Below are 24,836 nucleotides of genomic sequence, written 5' to 3'. Positions count from 1 at the left end.
AGTTTGTTGGTGAGGATGAGAGCTTCAGAGAAATAGTCATCCTTGGAAAAGCAGTTACGTCTGATGCGGAGGAACTGAGAGTATGGCAGAGAATCTCTGAGAGCTCGGGGATGGTGACTTTCGTACCTGAGTAATGTATTTCTCTCTGTGCTTTTTCTGTATAGTTTGGTTAATAGTTCACCTTCAGAATGATATATGGTTAGATCAAGAAATGGGATTTGTGATCTATCATACGTGTTAGTGAAATTGAGGCCAGAACAATTATTGTTGAGCCAGTGATTGAATTGGGAAAGTGTATCCACATCTTGATGCCATATCAGAAAAATGTCATCTATGTAACGACGCCATACAATTATGCCCGGAAGGAATGGGTTGGTAGCATCAAGGATGGTAGTTATTTCTAGATGATCCATATAGAGGATCGCTAGGTTCGGTGCAAAAACTGCGCCCATTGACGTTCCTTTGACTTGCTGGTAATATTCATTATCAAAGGAAAAGAAATTGCGGGTCAGGCAGAGTTCAAGTAATTGAATAATGAAGAGTGTAGGGACAGGGTGGGGACGTGGTCTGGAGTCTAAGATCCCTTGGATCACGAGAAGTGCTGGGATTTGGGGAATGTTAGTGTAGAGTGATTCTACATCCATGGTGCAAAGGATATCAAAGGAAGGATCAAAAGGGTGATGCTCGATGAGATTTATCATTGCCATACTATCTCTGATATAGCACTGGGTGAGAGGTACGAAATCCTTAATAAAGTGGTCAATGTATTGACCTAGGGGTTCTAGAAGGGAACCGCAACCGGAAACTATGGGCCGTCCCGGAGGGTTGGTCTGATTTTTGTGGACCTTTGGTAAGGTATAAATGACTGGTGTGCGGGGTGACTTTACATTGAGGAATAGAAATTCTTTCTGACTGAGAAATCCCTCCTGTTTGGCTTCTGTAGTGATTTTTAAGATAACCATTTGTAGCTCTTTGGTAGGGTTTGTAGGAAGTCTGCAATAATGATCTGTATTTGATAATTGGCGTTGAATTTCTTCCTTGTACGTTACTCTTTCTTGAAGGACAATGCCTCCGCCTTTGTCGGCTGATTTAATGACTAGGGAGTCATTCATTTTCAGGGAAGTGATGGCTTTCTTTTCAGGAAGAGAGATATTGTAGGGAATGAAGCGTTTTTTTGATTCCAAGATGGATAAATCATTCAAAACCAGTTTTTCAAAAGTGGTTATTTCACTGGGAATCATGTTGGTGGAAGGAGAGAAAGTAGAGGGAGGTTTAAAAGGAGTGTTGGAGATGGAAGAGGGGAAGGGATTTAAGAGGAAAAATGTGTGTAGACGTAGACGTCTAAAGAATCTAAGTAGTTCCGTATGAAGTTCCAAAAACTTGGGATGGGTAGTGGGGACAAAAGATAATCCTTTACTGAGTAGTGATAACTCGGGGTCTGAAAGTATATGTCGAGAAAGATTGAAAATGGGTATGCGTTGCAGATTGTCATCAGTTACCATTGGTAAAATTTTTGGCGAGTTTGGCGCTCCCCTGGTGGGTTGTACCATCTCTGAGCCTGTTTGACACGGACGCGTCTAGGTGGTTCGTTCTGGCCCCGTCCTAAAAAATTACTGCTTGGAGCTGGGAAGTTAGGGCCAGGGGTACGGTTTGATGTACTCGTACCTTCACCTGCGTCGGAGTTATCAGAAGATTCAGCCGAAGTATCTGAGAAACCGACCAGATTATTGCGTCTATTGAAGCGGCCCCAGGGTCTGCTGTTCTGTGGGTTGGAGTAAGACCTATTCGTATAGAAATCTTTTTGTAAATATGGGTAAGTACGCTCAATATTGTATGATCTGATATCTTTTCTTACTTTTACTGTTTTTTTGTTTTGCTCTATTCTGTAAAATTCGTCTACTGTCTTTTGTATTTGTTCCAGTAATTTTTTACTTTCAGCGATTGGGCACGTTTCCTTAATTTGTTTTTCAATCTCCTCAATTTCTTCTGCTAATTTTTTAAGGGCTTCTGTGGCGGTGTCAATGCCCAATACTAGCCAGTGTCTGGAGCAGGTAGTACCTATGTAGCTGAAGTTGCTGATATACTTTGGATTATCGGTAAAGATTCCAGGAATGTTACGTACTTGCAATCCATTAGGGATAGTTTCTGCTTTGAGGTATTCGGTGAGCATGCGGGTCATTAGTTGGAGGCGTACTTGTTTCTTTTTGCACTTTTCTAATTGTTCAGCAGATGATATGTTGGAGGGGGAAGGGCCATCTGTAGAGTCTGAGAAAAGCGAAGGACCCTCACAGATTTTTTTGATATAATCATCGGAATATAGAGGTGCATGGTCTGAGATAACAGGTGAGAGGGTTGGGAAGGACGAACAAGAAAGGGACCCACTTATTTAGAAATGGGATAGGTATCCTACCCTTGCAATCCAGCGATTGCGCTTAACACATTTTTATGGAACAAGGGAACCCTAAAAGGTAGTTGAGGACCTTGGGTAATCGTTAAATACAAACAACAGTGATCCTCACATCGACAGGATAATGTATGGATAAATATAGTTCAGAATCGATACTATATTCTGGAAGTCCAGCCGGACAACCGATTTAATTATTCAAATTGAGATTGCATACATAAAATACAATACACGTGGGACACAGTCCTGTGTCCAGAGTAACCATTGACATTAACAGAACAAACAAGGCATTTCAGGCAAGACAGAAAATAGAGCTTTTTAAGTTATCCAGTGTAAAAAGCTTTTTCAAAACAGCTAGTGCACTTTTTTAACACAAGGGAATAACGTGCATGCTATTTTAAGGGGTCGACGACGTTTCGATCCTTTTTAGAAGAGTACCAGGATCATCATCAGGACTTGGATGTGTACATGCCTGATTGTGAACGAAATTGCCTGTGGGGAAACAAAAAGGGGGTAGATGTAGAGAAGAAAAAATAGAACAAGGTATTCGAGAAGAGATTATGGCTGCCCGCTAGTGGTGTGTAGAACAAGGTGAATTCAAATCCGCGATGCGAGTGCGATTCCACGATTACATGCGGCTGTGTAGGCATGCGTCAGTTGAAGAAATAAATCTGGGGCGCAGGTCGATCGTAATAGCGGTGAAATGAACAAGACAAGAAGGAGGATGAGGCGGAAAGGAGCCGCTTGATGTGAGGACATGCATCTAGAATGTATGCGAGTGAGTGGGCATACATAGGAATGTAGAATTCGTTGATTAGCGGGCGTGAATAGGCCGTGTGAACACTCGTTGCTCTAAAGAATCTATATAGGTGGTGGAAATTACGTGGTGAGAGCGTAATTTCCAGATGATCCTTTAGGTTTCGGTTCTTACGGAATGCAAAGATGGGTCGTTCTATTGCGAGATTCCCTGCATTGACCACTGGCCAGTGTTGTAGAATTGATTTTCGAATTTGGTTGGACGCTGGGGAAAAGGTAGTCACACAAACTAAGCGGTTTGCATTGGTTTTCACTTTGGGTGACAGTAGGATTTCCCTTGGACAGTCCCAAGCTCGTTTTTGTGCATTTTTTACCAGTCTTTTGGGGTAACCACGGGCTCTTAGTTTGTTGGTGAGGATGAGAGCTTCAGAGAAATAGTCATCCTTGGAAAATCAGTTACGTCTGATGCGGAGGAACTGAGAGTATGGCAGAGAATCTCTGAGAGCTCGGGGATGGTGACTTTCGTACCTGAGTAATGTATTTCTCTCTGTGCTTTTTCTGTATAGTTTGGTTAATAGTTCACCTTCAGAATGAGTCGCATGCTCTTGAATTACGAGGTTATCTCCCGCTCTCACCACGTAATTTCCACCACCTATATAGAGTCTTTAGAGCAACGAGTGTTCACACGGCCTATTCACGCCCGCTAATCAACGAATTCTACATTCCTATGTATGCCCACTCACTCGCATACATTCTAGATGCATGTCCTCACATCAAGCGGCTCCTTTCCGCCTCATCCTCCTTCTTGTCTTGTTCATTTCACCGCTATTACGATCGACCTGCGCCCCAGATTTATTTCTTCAACTCACGCATGCTTACACAGCCGCATGTAATCGTGGAATCGCACTCGCATCGCGGATTTGAATTCACCTTGTTCTACACACCACTAGCGGGCAGCCATAATCTCTTCTCGAATACCTTGTTCTATTTTTTCTTCTCTACATCTACCCCCTTTTTGTTTCCCCACAGGCAATTTCGTTCACAATCAGGCATGTACACATCCAAGTCCTGATGATGATCCTGGTACTCTTCTAAAAAGGATCGAAACGTCGTCGACCCCTTAAAATAGCATGCACGTTATTCCCTTGTGTTAAAAAAGTGCACTAGCTGTTTTGAAAAAACTTTTTACACTGGATAACTTAAAAAGCTCTATTTTCTGTCTTGCCTGAAATGCCTTGTTTGTTCTGTTAATGTCAATGGTTACTCTGGACACAGGACTGTGTCCCACGTGTATTGTATTTTATGTATGCAATCTCAATTTGAATAATTAAATCGGTTGTCCGGCTGGACTTCCAGAATATAGTATCGATTCTGAACTATATTTATCCATACATTACCCTGTCGATTTGAGGATCACTGTTGTTTGTATTTAACGATTACCCAAGGTCCTCAACTACCTTTTTGGGTTCCCTTGTTCCATAAAAAATTAAAAGGTATGTGACATTTTTCTCGTGGTTTTCTTGTAAGCCAAAATGAAATTAACAGAAAAGATATGTATCATGTATCACAAACCTGACCACCATTTCACTCAGTAGAAGTAAGGACATTAGATATTGTTATGGACTCCAGTCTCCCACATACTTCAAGTAGATAAAGTTTTCAAATGAAGGGCTTGATTTATAAGTCGGCGGACAGCCTGTTGCTCTACCAGGGGCACTGAGTAGATCACTCCATTCCCCTGGTGAAGGGACCCCCAGCTGAATTTATAAATGACTGCCAAGCTGGCGGTCATTTATAAACCATTGGTAGGTACCGCAGTCACAACGGTCTCTGTTATTGCTCTCAACTGTTTGGTGCAGGGCTCTGGCTACATGACGGAGCCCTGCAGAAACTGTTTGCTTTTTTTCAAAAAGAAAATCCTGAAATAGTATTTCTTTTTTAAACTAAAAAAGAAAATACCTCTCTTGCCATGGAACTCATCTCCCTTGGCGAGGAAGGCACTATTCAATTTTTTCTGTCCCTTACTCACAGGGTTTGCCTGGAGGTGATGTACTGTAAAACAAAATGGCTATATATTTTCCCATCCTAATTGATTTGGCGGACATTTAGCCATTTCTCCAATGGCCCCTGGCTCCATCATACTTTCTGTTACCTACAGATATGACACACAACCCAAGGGCTATTCCCCGGGGAACAGACCTCCCAGAGTCATCACATCTTGAGGACAGGCTACGTGATGACCACATGTATCATAAGTCAGCTTCCCTCACGTATCTGAAGTTAATCAACAACTCACCAGACACACTCCTTCATTTGTGGGAAAAATGGGATCATGACCTGGGGGAGTTGGCAGACAATAAATGGCCTGCGGACTGGCTTCCCCCGGGGAGGTGGCTATTAGGGTGCGATTTTGGTTGGTGCAGCTCAAAATATTGCACAAGTCCTACCTTGCATGCACCACAGTGGTCAAAATGGGCAGGGCAGCAGATGCACGCTGTCGGCCACAGTGTGGCCGTACGGGGACCTTCTGTCATATAATTTGGTGCTGCCCAGCTGTACCACTCTTTTGGGAATCAGTAGTGGTGAAGCTTCAATGAAGTGTGTTTGAGTGAAACACCGATCTCCGCCAAATCTTGTCTTCTAATTGTGTCTGCAGAAATGGATCTGAATGATACGGAACAGACGTGAATGACTCTGGGCCTGGTGATTGCCTAACGTAACATTGCATGCTTAAGGGAGAACAGCACCTGCACACCTCCTGGGAGACTGGAAACGGGACATGGATTGGTGCATGATGGCAGAGAAAGTGGTATATGAATGTCGGGCTGCCCCAAAAAATTTAGAAAATTTGGGGCAACTGGGACACCTATAGGGGAAGTCCCTGTACATCCCTTACTCCATCTGTCACCATGTCCATTGTTCCTCAGAACTGCAACTCTGACACAATGATGGTGGGGGGCCGGAGGCAGGGAGTTAGATCATTATATACTGAAATGCAATTTATAAGTACGTGCCTAACAAAAATGAATGTGTCCTTATGTAACGAAACTGGTGCTCATGTAAAGCGCTCTGATACCGGATACCTTTGTGTCAAGTTCACGCTATATACGACTCTGAAATAAAAAAAAAGCATGTGTTCTTCAAATTGTGGTGTGCGCACTGGCCTTTTACATGCTGTGAATTGATTAAAAACATTTTGTTTAAATGTCTTTGATGGCCCTTACTTCGTCAGGCCATTGGAGAGGTTTGGCTATGGTTGTGACAGACTAGTCACTGTCGTAGCCAAACCTATGGTCCTCCTACATCTAAATCGGACAGGCAGACCATTATCTTGGCGGTGAGCATAGTCCGTTGTAGTTGCAATGGAGTATACTTACCGCGTAGACAGAAATCATGCCATAAATGTTTCCTCAATGAGATGCCTGCTCTGAAGCTTCACATAAAGTGCTTTTTCCTCAAAGTTTTCTAGATACCATCTCCTTAAATTCCCCCTCCCCAGTCCTCACAATTATCGACCTACTGACAGTGTATTTCGCATGTATCTCAAGTCCGGACTGTGACTCTCTCCTACATTTAGAACAACAACTTTCTAAACTCCTACTAGTCTGAGTTCCATTTTTAATGCAGCAAAGAAACTGCCACCCTACAAATCCTCAATGAGACTGCCGGCATACTGGGTGGAGGACATGTCTACGTCCTGTTGCGGTCTGACCTGTCAACAGCATTCAACAGAGCATGAGACCCTACATCATGTATCCACATGAATGGGAATGGAAGTTCACGTTGTATGGTTGCAATCCTTCATCACATCTAGATATCAGGGTCGGACTGGCCTATGGGGCAATCAGGCTGTGCCCGATGGGCTAGTCTGACACATCAGTGTTTGGTCCGGTGTTCTAGCAGTTGTGGGCGAGTTGTATGGCCAGGCGGCCATTTGTTACTGTTGATTTGCGTGATATTGCCTCTTTTTAGCTATCTGCTTCGCTAATGGGAGCCACTTTTCTTTTGGTCCCCGGGACAATTTTTTGTCCCAGTTCGACCATGCTAGATTCCTATTTGTGAAAATAGACACCTCCCTCTCTACTCTTGACCCCTCCTTCATTCAACTTTTACATTAGGACTCTTGAGTTAGTGCTGCACGTGAAATGAACTACTCTGCACCAGCACACTGATGACGCCCAAAATTATGATAAAATATCAAATCTATCTGACATCAATACCTTAAACGTATTCATGGACAGCCTCTCAAAAAGGAAGAACACATTGTCCGTTAAAGTAAATCCCTGAGAAAGCAAACTCCTCGCCCTTCTGCTTCTCCATGTCTACACTTGGCTAGCAAGCCTCGCTGACTGAGGCATCGCCACCACCTTGGTCCCAGCAGCAAAAATAATTGAATTCATTACTAACATAAATATCTCTGTGAGTCCACACATTTCCAACCTAGCTAAATTTGCCTCAATCCAGCACCTTTTCTGAGATCCTAAACCATCAATCCCGCCCAAAGTATTTAGATCCACTGAACAGGTCTTCACTCACCTCTGTTGCAGCAACGCAACACAAGCAGGCCTCCCCACAGCAGTGTTTGCCCTGCTAAAATAAGACCATGTCAACCGCCATCATGAGGGAAAGACACTAACTCAATTCAGACTAGCCTGAAACAGCCACAAAAATACCCACCTATTCAAAAGACAAGCGTATGGTCTCTTGAGGGAAGAAAAATACCAGAAGCGAGTCTCGCTTGATCCTACAATTCCTGAGAGTTAGAAAGTGACAAACTCTGAGCCAAGCCCTCTTCTGTCTGCCTCCAGGGCTCTGGAACAATGTGCAGCAGAGTATGGGACTTGCAACCTACAATCATTCAGAAAAACACCGAAGAAACCCCTTCTCAGAGGTTTTCTGAAAGACTGCATTAGGTCTTCTCGGTAAGAACTTAAGTTCATCGCACTTCCTGTATCATTTAAAGTGCTCTATTCCCCAGCAGCTAAATCTGAACTTTATAAATGTGTCAAACAGATAAAGGAAGTAACTCAATACACCGTATGAGATCATAGCATAACATTATTACTTCACACACGAAAATATCATCACACCTTTCAATACGTGACCTCAACATTTCCCCTCCACACTCTCCATAACCCCCTTCATTGTCGATGGCACTGAGGCAGGGACCACCCAAAGTAAACCTCTTTCTGGCATGGCTGGCAAGGGTTAGCCCTGGCCAGTCAGTCAATCACTCTTGTAAACGTATTGTTCAGCTCAGTACAACATGTGCATTCTTTAAATGGGTTTCTTCCTAGAGGAGCGTGTTCCATGCTGTAGAAAGACCCCTTGTTTCTGAGGGGCAGATGAACAGGGTTATTTGTTTTGGGCTTTTTTATACACTGGACCAATCTGCCCTGTACAGCGTGAAAATCAACAGAAGTCAAACACCAGTGAAGTTGGGAAGGAGCGAGGATAATGGTGGAGTCGTGAACACACGTCACTCTTATGTGTGAGGCCGCCCCTCCGGGTTTGCAATGGACTGCCCACTGTCCTGCTGTGTTAGGCAGCGAGCAGACAGCGTTTGCGGGGGGCAGTGCATGCACCCCGCAATGCCATTTAGAGAATGCATGTTTTATTTTCTGTTGCAGCCCTGTTCCCTAGGAACAAATACGCAGACATTCTGCAAATGCAAGGACGCTGCCCTGCTGTACCAGCTGTACCTCGCAGCCCTGCATCCCTTCATCCACAGCCACTTCGGTGGGAATCATAAACAGAATTTTCCTGTATTCATTTCAACGGGACTTGATTCTGTGAACACTCTGCCCATCTTGTGCTGTGACAAGGCAAGGCATGGAGTGAAGTGTCATAAAGCGTTCATGGTACAAGAAAAACAGGCAGTTTTGCAGCCCACTTGAGTGCACCAGGCCCTGTGCAGTAAAACCCTCCAGACTGCGTATAAAAGCTCTCTCCATTTTTAGAGCAGCTCTCTGTTATGAAACAGATACATATCTGGCGAATGGGTTTGTCCAGGCTTAGCAGATGTCCTTGATAAGTCTAGGCCCAGCAGAGCTGGCTGTGGGAAACATTTAAACCAAGGATTCAGAACCCTTTGTTTATTTTCCTTCTCTGCCTTCTAAGTTTCCATTGATCGGGCGCTCAACAGTGAGCTGTCATTCAAACTTGGCAAAGCATCAAAAGGTCACATGGTGTGCGCATTTGTCTTTGATTTTAGACCATAAAGGAAAAGGTTACAAGCAATTGAAATCAGACCACATTAGCTGTGGTAAAACTGTGTGAAAATATATTGTTTGTAAAAAGACAACCTTACGGTAGGACATAAACCGATGTTAACTTTGAGAAATGTACAGTTCTTTTTTAGGCCTGGCTTAGAGACAGTTTTAGTTGATTCGCCAGCCTTATGTTTTTCCAAAACATTAAGGGCCAGATGTATCAACGCTTTTTGCGATGGTAAAGGGTCCGATTCATAGCAAACATTTGTTTTCCAATGTATCAAACATTTTGAATTCACAATATGGGTAATCGCAATTATTTGTGATTACCTATATTGCGAATGCAGTTAGGAAATCGCAATTTGCGGTTCCCTAAATGCAATTCATGTAGCTATCGCAAATTGCGATTTTGCATTAAGGAATCGCAAATTACCACCAACTTCTAGTTGGTGGTAATTTGCAAATTCCTGGAAAAATGCACATTTTTTTGCATTTTTCTATGTGCTTTGTGGCGCACATACATGCATATTTCAGGGGTGCATCAGGGTGGCCTTTTGGCCCCCTTGCACCCTTGAAATTGCATGTGCAATTTGCGAGTACCTATTAGGTACTCGCAAATTCCGCATGCAATTTCCATTCATTCCTATTGGCCTCTAGGCCCATAGGAATGGATGGGAAGCCATTCCTTAATTGCGACTCGCAATCTGTGAGTCGCTTTTAAGGAAGGCATAGAAATCGCAAAATATTTGCTGAAACCTACATACATTGCATTACATTGCGAGTCTATAATAGCGAATCGGTAAAATTCGCTATTATAGACTCGCAAAATGCAATTTTTACACATCTGGCCCATATACATTAGAAAAATACATCCACGTGTGCACCTGCATAGGGGATTCCGCTCAGCTCTCCTGTTCCTTACTGCACACCTTTTCATAGGGTCACAGTGAATCAGAGTTGCACGATGATATTATTCCGGGGAAAAACGAGGATGTGGCAAATGTTCAGCGAAAATTGGACAGCGAGAATAAGAAGAAAGTACTCACAATGAGGAAATTAAAGTTCCTTTTAAGGATGTATCCAGAGGTGGAGGTACATGTTGTCTGCCCCCTGCGCAGATTGTGTTCAGTATGTCGCAAAGTTAAAGATCTACACCACGCAGAATATGAAGAAAGTAGACTTTATTGTAGTAGATAAGAACAGGTACCTCCAGCTTCCTCCTCCAGCTTCACAGCTCTATGTCAGCTGCTTCAAACAGTAACATTCTAACCTAGCAACAAGCCTCACATTCTATATGTATCAAAACTCCACACAGGGGCAGGAAAAACAGGTAAATTTTTCCCTGAAATACACCAAGATTCCTGCACTAGGGAAGACCCTGGCAGGTCAGCTTCTGTGCATCAGATGTTATCACACACATTTCTCCCGGATAAAAAATCACCAGACAACATAGAGCCAACATGCCCGGAGGCGGCATAGCCATCAACCACCATGAAGACATCAATTGCACTACCACCTCTGACAATACCAGGTGGCTGGAACACTTAACCTTCAAAATCACTATTCCCAATACTTCTACCATATACTGTCTCCCGGGACACAGCTCTAACTTCAGTTCCGTCCTCGCTGACATCTTCGCTCCTCTGACTCTAGTGTCCAGATCCTTCCTCCTGCTCTGTGACTACAGCTGCCACCTAGAAGATTAAACTGACTCCAATCCTGCCAACTTCTTAGGAGAGCTCAGCATCCATAGCCTCAGCTATTGGGTGACCAGCCACACTGCACACTATCTTGATCCCACCTTTTACATCTTCCCTAATATCTCGGTGGACAGCCCCATCCTGATGGCTTTGTCAGATCATTACCTCATCCAATTTGACATCCAACTGCCTAGCCTGGCCAAACCCCCTAACCCAAGTACATTCAATGACAATGGAACAGTATTCCAAAAGACAAAGTGATCTCCGAATTCTTCACATGCCACACCCCTCAGTCTGCCTATTTTCCCTGTGCCATCTCCAACTTAAACATATGGATTACCTCCAGCAAAGATTCCCCAACTCCTATGAAAAACACCCCCAAACATGAGACCATGCCTCAGGCCAGCTGGTACACCGAGGAATTCAAACACATGAAGCACCACTGCAAGCAACCGGAATGGTGTGGCACCAAATCCATGATGCCTCGGACAGAGCCTCCTACAAGTCGGCCCTCCGGGTCTAGTACCAACGTCTCAAAACCACCAAATGTCTGGATCTATACTCCCACATACACAACACCTCAAACTTCAGAAAAGATCTCTTTGCCATCATCAAAAAATTCACATCACCCACACCAGCATCACAGCCATCACCTCAACCCAGAAAATATTCATCAACTGATCTGAGAAATTCAAGACTATCTACAATAACATCATGCCACAACCTGACCTCTTTTTTTTCATTTCAAAAGAATTTTATTATTTTAAAAGCGCAAATATGACACATAAGATATAAACCAAAGTGATACAATTGATATCAGACAATAAGATAATGAATACATTAATATACAATTAATTGGTAGGAGAGCAATTCATTGTCATTCATTAATCTGCAGACATCAGATAAATAAATACTTAAGGAGGGAAGACCCAAAATGATGTCTGGCAAAGATATATATCAAAAGTATCACCTACAGATGGCAAATTAGGGAGAAGAGGGAAGAGAAGAAAGGAAGAAAGAAAAGACGGAAAGAATAGGAAAGAGAAGAGGAAAGAAAAAGAGAGACAAAGAGAAGGAAAGGAAGAGGAGAGGATTTCCAGAGGAAACACCCAACACACAAGACAACACTAACCAGACAAATCAAAGGGATATTGTTCCACCACCCCTTCAGAGGCCAACTTCATGTATGAATCTAGGGCTTCCCATACACCAGAGGAAATAGAAGGAGAAAGATGAGCATGATCCACTGACGTATGAGCACTTCGTAGAAAGGAAACCCAGGCCCACCAAGTATGGTAAGAGACAGACGAAAAGGATTTCCACTCCATGAGAATTACTTTGACTGCAATAGTTAACAAGAGGTCCAACAACTGGAGCTCCATGGGATCTAAAGGCAGAGGGACTGGGGCCGCCAATGGACCCAAAAGAATTAATGGAAGAGACAGTTGGAATTTGATGTTAAAGATGAGCATAAGGTGTTTGTGAACTAAATCCCAAAAGGGTTGGAGAAGGGAACAATCAAGGAACATATGTTGAAAATCGCCTGGTAGAAGCCCACAACTCCAGCATAAATTGTCTTCTTTGAGATTGAGTGAATACAGACGACTGGGAGTCCAATGAAGAAGATTAATAGAGAAAAACTTAGACTGCGTTAGAGAAGGGGCAATTTTGTTACGAAGAGAAAATTTACCAATATCTTGCCAGGTATCAGAAGAGATATGAGCAGTGACAGTATGATCAAAATGATGTAACCATTTTTGCTGTGTGACAGTATGGGAAGGGAGTGTAGAGGACGATAAAAATTTATAAATCCGAGACGCAACATGACCAGTCCTGATCCAAAGCTGAAAGAGCGTAATCAGCGGGGAAGAAGGATGAAGGTGTACTTTAGCAAGTGCAACCTTAATCTTAAGAAAAGTATAAAAATCTAAATTAGATAAAGAAAAATGTTGAGCAAGGGATGAGAAAGGGGAAGGATCATTGTTGGAATCATAGAGATGTTTAACAAGTGAGACACCTTTCCCAGCCCAGTAAGACATCAACTCAGGGTCAATATTAATTTTGATTTTAGAATTGCGCCAAATAGATGACCATCTAGTTTTATGTATTGGAACTGCTACCCTCTTATCAACCTTACGAACCGCAGCAATAGTGTCTAAAATAATAGAGCGAGAAAATGGAATAGAAAGGGTGTTTGTGGTCAAAAAAGATGCAGTCGGAAGAGGGGAGGCCAGTTCCTGTTCTATTGTCAACCAAGCTGGAGCATGAATAGATGGGGAAGAAAACCAAAGGGCACCCTGGGACGCCAGAAAAGCAGTTTGATATTTCCCCCAATCAGGAAAATTACAGCCCCCCATATCATAAGATTTCCGTAAAAATTTATAAGCAATCCTAGCCCTTCTATCATTCCATAAAAATTTAGAAGTAAGCAGATCAAGTTCATGGAAGAAGGAATCAGAAAGCCTTACTGGAAGCATAGAGGAAACAAAATTAATAATAGGAGTGATCATCATTTTTAGAGTTTGCATACGGCCCCACCAAGAAATATGCTTCGGAGACCAATTCTCTAAAAGACGTCTCACCTTAAGAATAGTTTGGGATTCATTATAAGAAGCCGTAGCATATAGGGTGGAACAAAAATAGATACCCAGATACTTTAAGTGTTGGGATTGCCATTTAAAGCCCGCCGAGCCCATATGAGAGGAGAAGCAGTAAGCATTTAAAGGAAACATCTCTGTCTTATCTTTGTTCAGAGTGTATCCTGAAACTTTTGAAAAAAGAGCAATCGTATCCGAAATAGCGGGGATGGCCAGAGCAATATCATCAGAAAAAATGAGAACATCATCTGCATATGCCGCAGTTTTTATCTGATGAGACCCAAAAGAGAACCCTTTAATATCTGGATGCGAGTCAATCATTCTGAGGAGAGGATCAATGGACAACAAAAATAGGAGAGGGGACAAAGGGCATCCTTGTCTAGTGCCCTGACAAAGGTTAAAAAAGGAAGACGTAGCACCATTCACCCGTATATTAGCTCTAGGTCGGGAGTACAGAGACATAACCATACGAATAAAGGAGTCACCAAGATTGTGTGCACGTAGGACCGCTCGTAGAAAAGGCCAAGAGACCTTATCAAAGGCCTTTTCAGCGTCAAGGGCCAAGGCTGCCGCCGGAAGATTAGATCGTTTAGCGGCGCCAAGAATATGACAAAAAGTACGAATATTATCCCGTGCAAGACGCCCCTTTACGAAACCTGTCTGGGAGGGATGAACCAAATGAGGAATAAAGGACTCTAATCGTTTAGCTAAAATTTTAGCAAAGATCTTGGCTTCCATATTAAGGAGGGATATGGGACGAAAATTTTTGGGATCTGCGTGATCCTTCCCGTCTTTGGGGATAACTACAATAGTAGCATCCGCCGCAGAACCAGACACAGAGCCATCCTTAATAAACGCATCAAAAACGGATTGGAGTTTCGGGACAATCACGGGAATAAAGGTTTTATAAAACGCAATAGGATATCCATCGGGACCAGGAGCTTTACCAGACCGAGTAGCTTTAATCGCGGAAATGATTTCATCAGCAGTAATCGGGCAGTTTAATGATTGATTATCCTCCTCCGAAACAACTTTCAAAGGAACCGACTTCAAGAACTCCTGACATTGTTCAAAAGAAGCTTGAGCCGACGGGGTATACAAATTGTTATAAAAATCGCGGAACACCTCAAGGATTTCTGCAGTTTGAAATTTTTTCCTACCAAGCTGGTCAGTAATAGAAGGAATTTGGAAAGTGTTACAAGAAGATTCCTGGAACTTTAAAGTGGCAGCAAGAATCTTGCCCGCACGATTTCTTAACAGCAGTCTCTTAGATTTCTGAGCCTGCAGGCCAATATGAGCTCTTTTAGTGACTATAGAATTGTATGAATATTTTAGATTTTTAATAGATTGGAGGTAGGTCTTGTTCTGAGAGTGGCGGAAAAGGGATTCCTGACGTTTGATCTCATCTGCTAAGTCCGTGAGTTCCTTTTTAATGGCAGCGTTTCTCTTCGACATACATTTAATGACCTGACCACGAAAAGTACATTTAAAAGAGTCCCAGAGAACAACAGGGGAGCTGACTGACCCAACATTCTCAATAAAAAAAGTCTCAATGTCATTGGAAAACTCTCGCACCAAGGACTCATCATGTAAAATTTCTGTGTTGAGTCTCCACGAGCGAGCTCGTGCCCTAGGGACAAAGGAGGTAAGAGAAAATGTGACTGCGGCGTGGTCAGAAACTAAAATAGGATGAATAAGCGGAGAAGAAGAAAATTGAACCAGAGAAGAATGAACCAAAAGATAGTCAATGCGTGAAAAGGACGAATGAGGGGAAGAAAAAAAGGAAAAGTCACTACCAGTGGGATTATGAAGACGCCATACATCCTGAAGATGGGTAAGAGAGCACATATTAATCATTTGTTTGTGTGCTTTAGGGGGACGAAAGTTAAAGGCAGAATTCCTATCCAAGATAGGGTCCATTGGCAAGTTAAAGTCACCACCTACAATAAGATTACCAGAGTGAGGAGTATCCTCGAGCTTTTTGGTAATCGCATTCCAAAAGGCCGGGTCATCCTTATTGGGGGCATAAATATTCATGACAAATAAGTCAGCATTACCATCGGACAACTTAGATAGTAACCAACGCCCCTCCGTATCCTGTTCAGAGGAAACGATAGATAAGCCAGAGTGTCTAGAAACTAAGGTAATTACTCCATTCCTTTTACCACAAGCATCTGAACAAGCAACATCAAAGACCCACTCTTTCTTCAGAAACAACACCTCCTTGGCAGAGAGCTTTGTCTCCTGAAAAAGGACGAGATCCGAAGAAAGAGATTTACAGTAATCCAAAATCTTTGACCTTTTGACTGGATGATTTAACCCTTTAACATTAAGGGAAAGTATATTTAGTCCAGACATAGAACCATTATCAGGAAAAAAAGATATTCCATATGTGGCAAATGAAGCGCAACAACCAGGAGGGCTAACCAGCAGACATCAACAGCCAGCACAACACAGGGTGAGACCAAAGAGGAAATCCGAAGAGAAGAAAGGAAAGAAGAAGAAAAAGAAAGCAGGAGAGTACAGAGAAAGAGAGAGAGAAGAGCCAATCCGGCAGGTCTGAAAAAGACCAAATTCATACAAGGGGGGACATGGAAGAAAGAGCGAGGGGCCAACAGGAGAAATAACATCAACAGCATAAAAAACCCCAGAGCAGTGCATAACCGGTTATACATTTAAACGGAAGGCACTATCTAAAAGCTAAGAACCGGAGATAAGTATCACTTATTAGAAGACAAAGCGAAATGAGAAACTGTAAAGGCAACACATTTGACCAAATTAATGTATAGATAACAACTAAAATAAATCATAGAGAACGGTAGGAGCAGAAAAGAGAGAAAAAGAAAGCACGATCAGGCATTAAGAGCTGGTGAAAAGAGAACTAAGAGAGAACAATAGTATTAGGTAGAACCAGACCAAAGCGGACTCCAACAAAAGAAAAAGGACCATAATGAAAAGAAAAGAAGAGATACACTCTAAAGCATACTGTATGATATAATATGGGAAAAATACGTGAAATATAATAAAAAACGGTATATAGCATCTTATCAATATAGCAATCAGTGAATCCCTATGGCAGTTAAATAAGAGGCCTAGTACTAAATATAAATATGTAAAGTCTATATACAAACTCATAGATGACTTGGCATGAATAAATAAGGCCATATACACGCAAACTGGTAGAATAAATATGCTTGGCTAAATAAGTAAACATGTAGATAAGAGAGGCATAAATCTATCAAGAACAAAGCATCTCTAAAACAAACTAACCTACTCGAAAAAAACAGTTAATGACACAATGTAATCAAATCACGCAATGAGAAAGTCAATAAAGTAGGTATCTATATGAAACAATATGGGAAAAATAAGTGAAACATAATAAAAAACGGTAGGTAGCATCTTATCATATAACAGACAGAGAAACCCTTATGGCAGCTAGATAAGAGACCTAATACTATATATAAATATGAAAAATCTATATACAAACTTAAAGATAACTGGCCATGAATAAATAAAGCCATATACACACAAACTGGCAAGATAAATATGCATGTCTAAGAAAGTGAACATGTAGGTAAGAGGGGCATATGTCTGCCAAGTACAAAGCATCTATAAAAAACTAACCTACTCGAAAAAAACAAATAGTAACACAATGTAAACAAATCACTCAATGAAAAAAACAATAAAGTAAGTATAACTAGCAACTATATGAACGACCAATACTGACTCTAAATATAGCCATAAATAAACACTTAATAAACATATATGAATAAAACACCTAGACAAACCAAACAACAACACAATGAGAAAGCAAAGGAACAAGCAATGACCTACTCCATAAAGTACGAAGTAACAAAAAACAAACATGAAGCAAAAGGAACGACCACAACAGAACAAGATACACCAAAATTTACCACAAAAAACGACGCACATACCGAAGACACACCCCTGGAAGGAAAAGGACCGTGACCTAATACGTCGAAAGACAAACTGGGGAGGCAATGAATAACAGGACGCTACGCGGACAAAAGTGAAGTCACGCCAACAAGAGAAGTTACCACAAAAAATTGAAAGGTTTATACACTAAAACTAACAACACTAAAGACCAAAACACCATAACGATACTAAGGGAGCACCAATAGACGACAAAAATACGTCAAGACCAATGAACATAAAGACCACTGCGCAGATCTAAAAGCAGCTAGACCTAATAGATCTGACAAAGACTAAAGACAATGCATTATGTATAGCCGCCTCAGGTGCCAGAAGAACCAGGAGCATGTGAAGCCCCCGTTTGAAGATCCATCTGTAGCTCCATTTGATTATCCAGAAACGAGGCCAAATCCGCAGGTTCGTCAAAAATTCTGACACGACCCTTGAAAGTAATGCGGAATTTTGAGGGACCAGCAAAGGAGAAGGGAATATTCATTTCAGACAAACGCTTCCGGAGATTAAGAAAGCCTTTCCTCCTCATCACCGTGTCTCTGGCAAAGTCTTGAGAAATTGAAATACGATGGCCATTCCAAGAGACAGCTCTAACCTTCCGCATATGCGCCAAAATCTGCTCAGTATGTTGATGACGCAGCGGCTTAAAAATTATCGCTCTTGGTTGCGTAGCAGACTTGGGGCGAAAGGAGGGGACACGGTGTGCCCGTTCCAGTTCAAAATCTTTGTGGAAAGAAATTTGTAGTGTTGACGGAATCCATTGATAAAGAAACTCAATCATGGAAGATGCATCCTTCTCAACATCTTCAGGAAGACCAAAAATACGCAGATTGGATCTACGATTACGATCCTCTTGTTCAGTGAGGTCTCTCCTCAATGCTGCCATAGAACGCTCTACCTGCGTGAGAGATCTAGAGTGCTTTTGCATGGTATCCTCTGCGCCACTAATCCGTGCTTCTGTACCTGAGACACGAAGGGAAAGGGCCTTGAAATCATTCCTGATGGCTAACACCTCCACTTGCAGTAAATCTGTATTGGTCTTAGTAGACTGCGCAATCTCATAAACCTCATTAAGGCGCGCCAGAATGGACTCAAGAGTCGAATTAGTGTCTTTAGGAGCAGACTCAGGTGTTGGGGATACCTGTTTGGACCTCTTAAGAGATGCTTTAGATTCCTTAACGTCTTTGGAATTCGGTGAAGGGGCCATATTTTCAGCCATAGGGCAGACCACCTCAGCAGAAACAAAATACACCTCCTCAGATAGAGTGAGACAAGGAATGCCAGGGGTTGTAAAACCCTCAATGTGTGAGAGGAAAAATGGGCAGGAAGGAATCATGCACTTGCATCAGAAAGAGCCGGGCATAAAATATCGCAGGCGATCCCAGTCAGAAAGAACACCTCACGAAAGGTACTACAGGCGCCAGTAGTCAAGCACCGACTCCGAAAACCACCAGGATCAAGCCAAGAGCAAAAAAGCCTCACATAAGGAAATGGCAGTGCGTTTGACGACGAGGAAAAGACCAGAAACCTCAAAAAGTTCACACAGTGGGTCTCTCAGCAATAGGCGATAGAAAAAAAAAAGAACAAAATAAGCTCAAGAAAAGTGAAATAACGTCACCAGCTCCTGAATGCCTCCATTCCTGACAGGATAGACCAGTAGCGTCGTCTTGTAGAAGCGAGAGAAAAACTCCCTCACAGCAGAAACAAAATGGCGGCCGCTCGTGAAAGCCTGAAGCGTCACTTAAGAATGCCGATAAATGAACTCTGGCCGCTCTTCACCACCAGAGACCTCCCTCGTAGCATGCACGGCAGTTTCCCATGTAAGATAGCATCTTCTGCGCAGAGCGGGGCAATATTCAGCGTCAGCAATGCCTCCGTCGGCCCTCACTCTTTACGGAGCTCAAGCGCGATCCGCCATCTCGCAGCGGCGCGCAAGCCACGCCCCCGCCACAACCTGACCTCTTGACGCTCGCCCCCCCACCCCTCACTGAGACCTGATGGCCAGCAATCACTACCACAGAAATCGCCAACACAATGCGACTCATCAATCAGGAGCTCCCTCAGACCTTAGCCTTCACTACATCTTCCCTAGATGACCCAACCCTTACTGCAATCAATCAATCAATCAATCGGTACATTTATAGAGCGCACTACTCACCCGCGAGGGTTTCAAGGCACTGAGGGTGGGGGGGGGGGGTGCTGCTACTGCTCGAACAGCCAGATCTTGAGGTGTCTCCTGAAGGTGAGAAGGTCTTGGGTCAGTCGGAGGTGGGTGGGGAGGGAGTTCCAGGTCTTGGCGGCGAGGTAGGAGAAGGATCTGCTGCCTGTTGTTGTTCTTCTGGTGCGTGGTACGGTGGCGAGGGTGGGGCTGGCTGAGTGGAGTTGGCGAGTCGGGGCTTAGAACAAGAGGCGTTTGTTGAGGTATTCAGGTCCGGCATTGTGGAGCGCTTTGTGTGCGTGGGTGAGGAGCTTGAACGTGATCCTCTTGTTGACGGGTAGCCAGTGCAGGTCTCTCAGGAGGGCGGTGATGTGGCTGTGGCGGGGGATGTCCAGGATGAGGCTCTGCACTGTGCTCACCTCCATACTCAACAATTCAATCTCTGCTGCCACCTTCCCGGACTTCTAGAAACATGCCACCAGACTATCCCTTCTCAAAAAACTATTGGCAGAGCCCCTGGCCATGTCCAACTACAGGCCCATCTCCCTCCTGCCTTACCCAGTCAAAGTCCTGGAAAAGCTGGGCAACTCACACCTTGATTGCCACCTCTATCAAGTCTAAGCACCTCATAGATCCTGCACAGTTTAGATTTTTCACGAAAATCTGGATTTTATTAAAGACACGAAGGCTAAAATTATGCAAATCTCCTTTATTGCCACAGCTCAACAGTAATAATGAAGAGAATATAGAACTTCAAACAACATTCCATTATAGTATATAGTCCATAAGCACGCAGCCATCTTCCTTCTTTGTCAAGTGCTGTGAACAAGAAATAAACTCAGTGAAACATAACTTCAATTTTGACGTGGAACGAGTCACTCCTTTCATTAACAATCCATAGACGTCGTATTCTGGAAGAAAAAAAGACACAATAGGTCAAAATGTAAAACCCCTAGGGAGGGTTAATAAGTGGAGGGAGAATCTTAGCCTCTGTGTCTTTAATAAACTTCAGATTTTCTGCCCACCAGGCTGTGAGAAATCTAAATTTTATGGCATGACACGGAGGCCAACGTTATGCAAGTTTAAAGTGAACTAAGTACGTTGTCAATCACGTTATTGATTGGTCTAAAGTAAAAAAATGCAGAACATACTCTCATTTGACCAGTCAGCGGTTCTAAGAATATCTTGGAGCCCTCCACCTAACATAAATGCCTTAGAAGCTGATGCGCCTCAGAGAGACTGTCAACCAAAAATAGAGACATCAACACCACTCTCACTCATCACTTCTTTGACCCATCTTGCAAGCCTGTGAGATGAAACTGCTTTATGAGAGGATCTGTGAGACTTACAGTTCTCTTTTCATACTCTTTTAGACATTTGACAACACATAGACTTTCATTCAGAGAGACGAAAGGGTAGAAGATAGAGGATGACATAGTTTTTGTCCTTTTCTTAAGATAAAAGCAAACTCCCTCAGGTTGGTAAGCCCGGCTAGTAACATCTAATGCCTTAACATCTGAGGTTCGTCTGAAAGAAACCAAGCAAAGTAACACAGTAAACTTATATGAAATACGCTTAAGAGAGAGGTTAATATTATATCCCCAAGAAGATATAAGCTGTAAAATGTTTCTTACGTCCCATAAAGCTGTATATTTTGGAGTTGGAGGGTTAAGAACCCGCGTGCTTCTCATAATTTTCTTAGTTAGAAGGTTTTGTCCCACCGAGACACCAACAACCAAGGAATGTCCCGCAGCTACTGCTGATCTATAGACATTTGCTGTTCTGTAACTTAGGCCAGAAGCAAACAGTTCCGATAGGAAGTTTACTACATGAACTAAATCAGTTGAAACGGGATCGTAGTGTCATTGAAGACACCAGTGAACCCATTTGTTCCATGCCAGTCGATATGCCTTCCGTGTTCCAGATGCCCAAGACTCAGATATGAGTTGGAAAGCATCCTGTGAAAGCCCTGGGATTTGCTATTGTTGCCTGAAATCTTCCAGGCCGTCAGAACCATTAGACCTTGGTCTATGAGAGGGTGTGATTCGCCCTGTGGACCCAGGAGTACTTGCCTGAATGGTGGTATTAGAAGTGGAAAGTCCATGGTCATCTCCAAGATGACTGGAATCCATGCCTGAGACCTCCAAAGAGGGGTTATCGCTACCATGCTCTGCATGTACTGACGAGCGTGTAAGAAAAGACGTGGAAGCATGACAAACGGCAGGAAGGCATACGGCTTTAGGCCCTGCCAATCCTGAAGGAAGGCATCCAAGCCTGCTGCTCGAGGATCCGGCTTCCAGCTGAAGAAGTACTTCATCTGTGTGTTTAGCCTGTCCGCAAAAAGATCTGTCCCGAAGGGACCCCAATTGTCTAGGATTGCCATGAATATTCCTCTGTCTAGCTTCCAGTTGCTGGAATCCTTGAAATTCCTTGAGAACCAGTGCGCTACACTATTGTTCAAACCAGGAATGTGCTCCACTGTAACGGAGAGTCCCTTGTTCAAACAATAGTTCCAAAATCCCTTACCCTTTGAGTGTGGTTCCCACAGCTTGTTGACGTACGTCAAGGGATAGCCAGACATTCAACTACGGCGCTTTGTACTCGCTAGCGCTTCGCTTATCTTAACGCAACTTACTAGCTTACTAGCGTTTTTTAACAAATATTCCTCGTTTTGTATTTCAGTTGGTTGCTTTGTTCATACCTTGCTTTTAACTGTATTCTTAGCCGCCCACACTCCTGCACTGTAAATTGTGACTTCACCGCTACTTAGCGGATTGCATCACCGTATCACTGTATTTGGCCGCCATCTTGGGGGACTGGATTAGCGGGTGGTGCCATTGCACTGAGCGCTCTAGTGCTCAGCTGAACGTGTGGGGAGTCTCTATTTAAGCTGACCGCTTAGTTCCATGCACTAAGGGATAGCCAGACATTCAACTACGGCGCTTTGTACTCGCTAGCGCTTCGCTTATCTTAACGCAACTTACTAGCTTACTAGCGTTTTTTAACAAATATTCCTCGTTTTGTATTTCAGTTGGTTGCTTTGTTCATACCTTGCTTTTAACTGTATTCTTAGCCGCCCACACTCCTGCACTGTAAATTGTGACTTCACCGCTACTTAGCGGATTGCATCACCGTATCACTGTATTTGGCCGCCATCTTGGGGGACTGGATTAGCGGGTGGTGCCATTGCACTGAGCGCTCTAGTGCTCAGCTGAACGTGTGGGGAGTCTCTATTTAAGCTGACCGCTTAGTTCCATGCACTAAGGGATAGCCAGACATTCAACTACGGCGCTTTGTACTCGCTAGCGCTTCGCTTATCTTAACGCAACTTACTAGCTTACTAGCGTTTTTTAACAAATATTCCTCTTTTGTATTTCAGTTGGTTGCTTTGTTCATACCTTGCTTTTAACTGTATTCTTAGCCGCCCACACTCCTGCACTGTAAATTGTGACTTCACCGCTACTTAGCGGATTGCATCACCGTATCACTGTATTTGGCCGCCATCTTGGGGGACTGGATTAGCGGGTGGTGCCATTGCACTGAGCGCTCTAGTGCTCAGCTGAACGTGTGGGGAGTCTCTATTTAACCCTCCCTCAGCTCGCGCAGCGGTAACGCGCAGCGGTCGCGCCTGACTCGTGCCTGAGTCAGGCCAGAGTCCTGCCCGTCTGCGCCCGTCAGCGTCACGGAGGCGTGGAGGCGGACCCCTATCGTAGGTGTTCAATTTCTGCATCTGCTGTTTTGTGTATGCCGAACATGTTGCCCAGGGATGCCTTGCCACTTCTCGCACCCCATCGGACGCATTTTAAGATTCCCGCCCATCCGACGGCACTTCGAGGTGGCCTTATCAATGCCCGTTCTATCTGTAAGAACGCCCAAAATATACATGATTTGATCTCTGACAATATGCTAGATTGGATATTGGTCACCGAAACCTGGCTGAAGCCGTGGTGTAATCCAGATCTAGCCATAGCCTTACCACAAGACTACTCAATACAGCGGTTAAATAGACCTTTACAACGAGGAGGAGGCATTGCTATTATTCACCGCAATTCCTTAAAATGCTCTTCCTACGAGTTGGTAGACATTAAAGGAGCTGAAGCATTAGCCTTCTCCCTGGCCATCCATGACTCGTTCACCTTTTCTGGGGTATTGATTTATCGCCCCCCAGGCCCAGCGAAGGAATTCCTTGACAACTTGGGAAACATATTAAGTGATTTAGTGCTTAGATTTTCTAATTTTACTGTGTTAGGAGATTTAAACCTGCATCTTGATTCTCCCTCTGCTCCTGGAGTTGACAGCTTTATGGAGACTATCAGTGTCCTGGGACTCACCCTATTGACCCATGAAAGTACACATTCAGGAGGTCACATTTTGGATTGTATTTGCTCTAACTCCACTAAACTTGTTGTAAAATCACCCTGTCCCCAGATCTGGTCTGACCACTTTTTCATACCTTTTCATATTTCATTAAACCATAAAACTATGATACCGATTTTTAACAGGAAACCTACTTCCAAGTCCTTGTGTAAACCCAATTGGAAGAAACTATCCAAGAGACCTGATTTGATTGATTCTCTTATATCCAGTGCACCTACGACAACAGGGAATACAACTGGAGACAATCAAGGTTTCTGTGATTGGTTAAACAGGGTAGGTCGCCAATTAGACCCTATTAGGTCTCAGATCTCAAGTTCTAATGTTAGAACAATAAAGAGGAGAGCCCCTTGGTTCTCATCTGCCCTACGATCAGAACTGACAGAGTTAAAAAAACTGGAACGGAGATGGCGCAGGCTATATGAAGCCTCTGCTCGGGACACCTACAAACAAGCAAGAAGAATCTATCATGCTCACATAAAGTCAGCTAAGAAAGCCCATTTTCTCCAGGCCATTTCTGTGGCAGCTCAAGGCAATAAGGAAAAAGAAATTTTTAAAATAGTCAAGGATTTTACTAACCCGTCAGTCCTTCGGCAGGAAATACCACCATCCCAGAAACTCTGTGATGAAATTGCAGTGTATTTTGAGAATAAGATCCTGGACATTGTTAAGACTTTCCCCCAAACATCG

Source organism: Triturus cristatus, chromosome 1_2, assembly GCF_964204655.1.
Source record: "Triturus cristatus chromosome 1_2, aTriCri1.1, whole genome shotgun sequence".
NCBI lineage: Eukaryota > Metazoa > Chordata > Amphibia > Caudata > Salamandridae > Triturus > Triturus cristatus.
Note: the sequence above shows the minus strand (reverse complement) of the source record.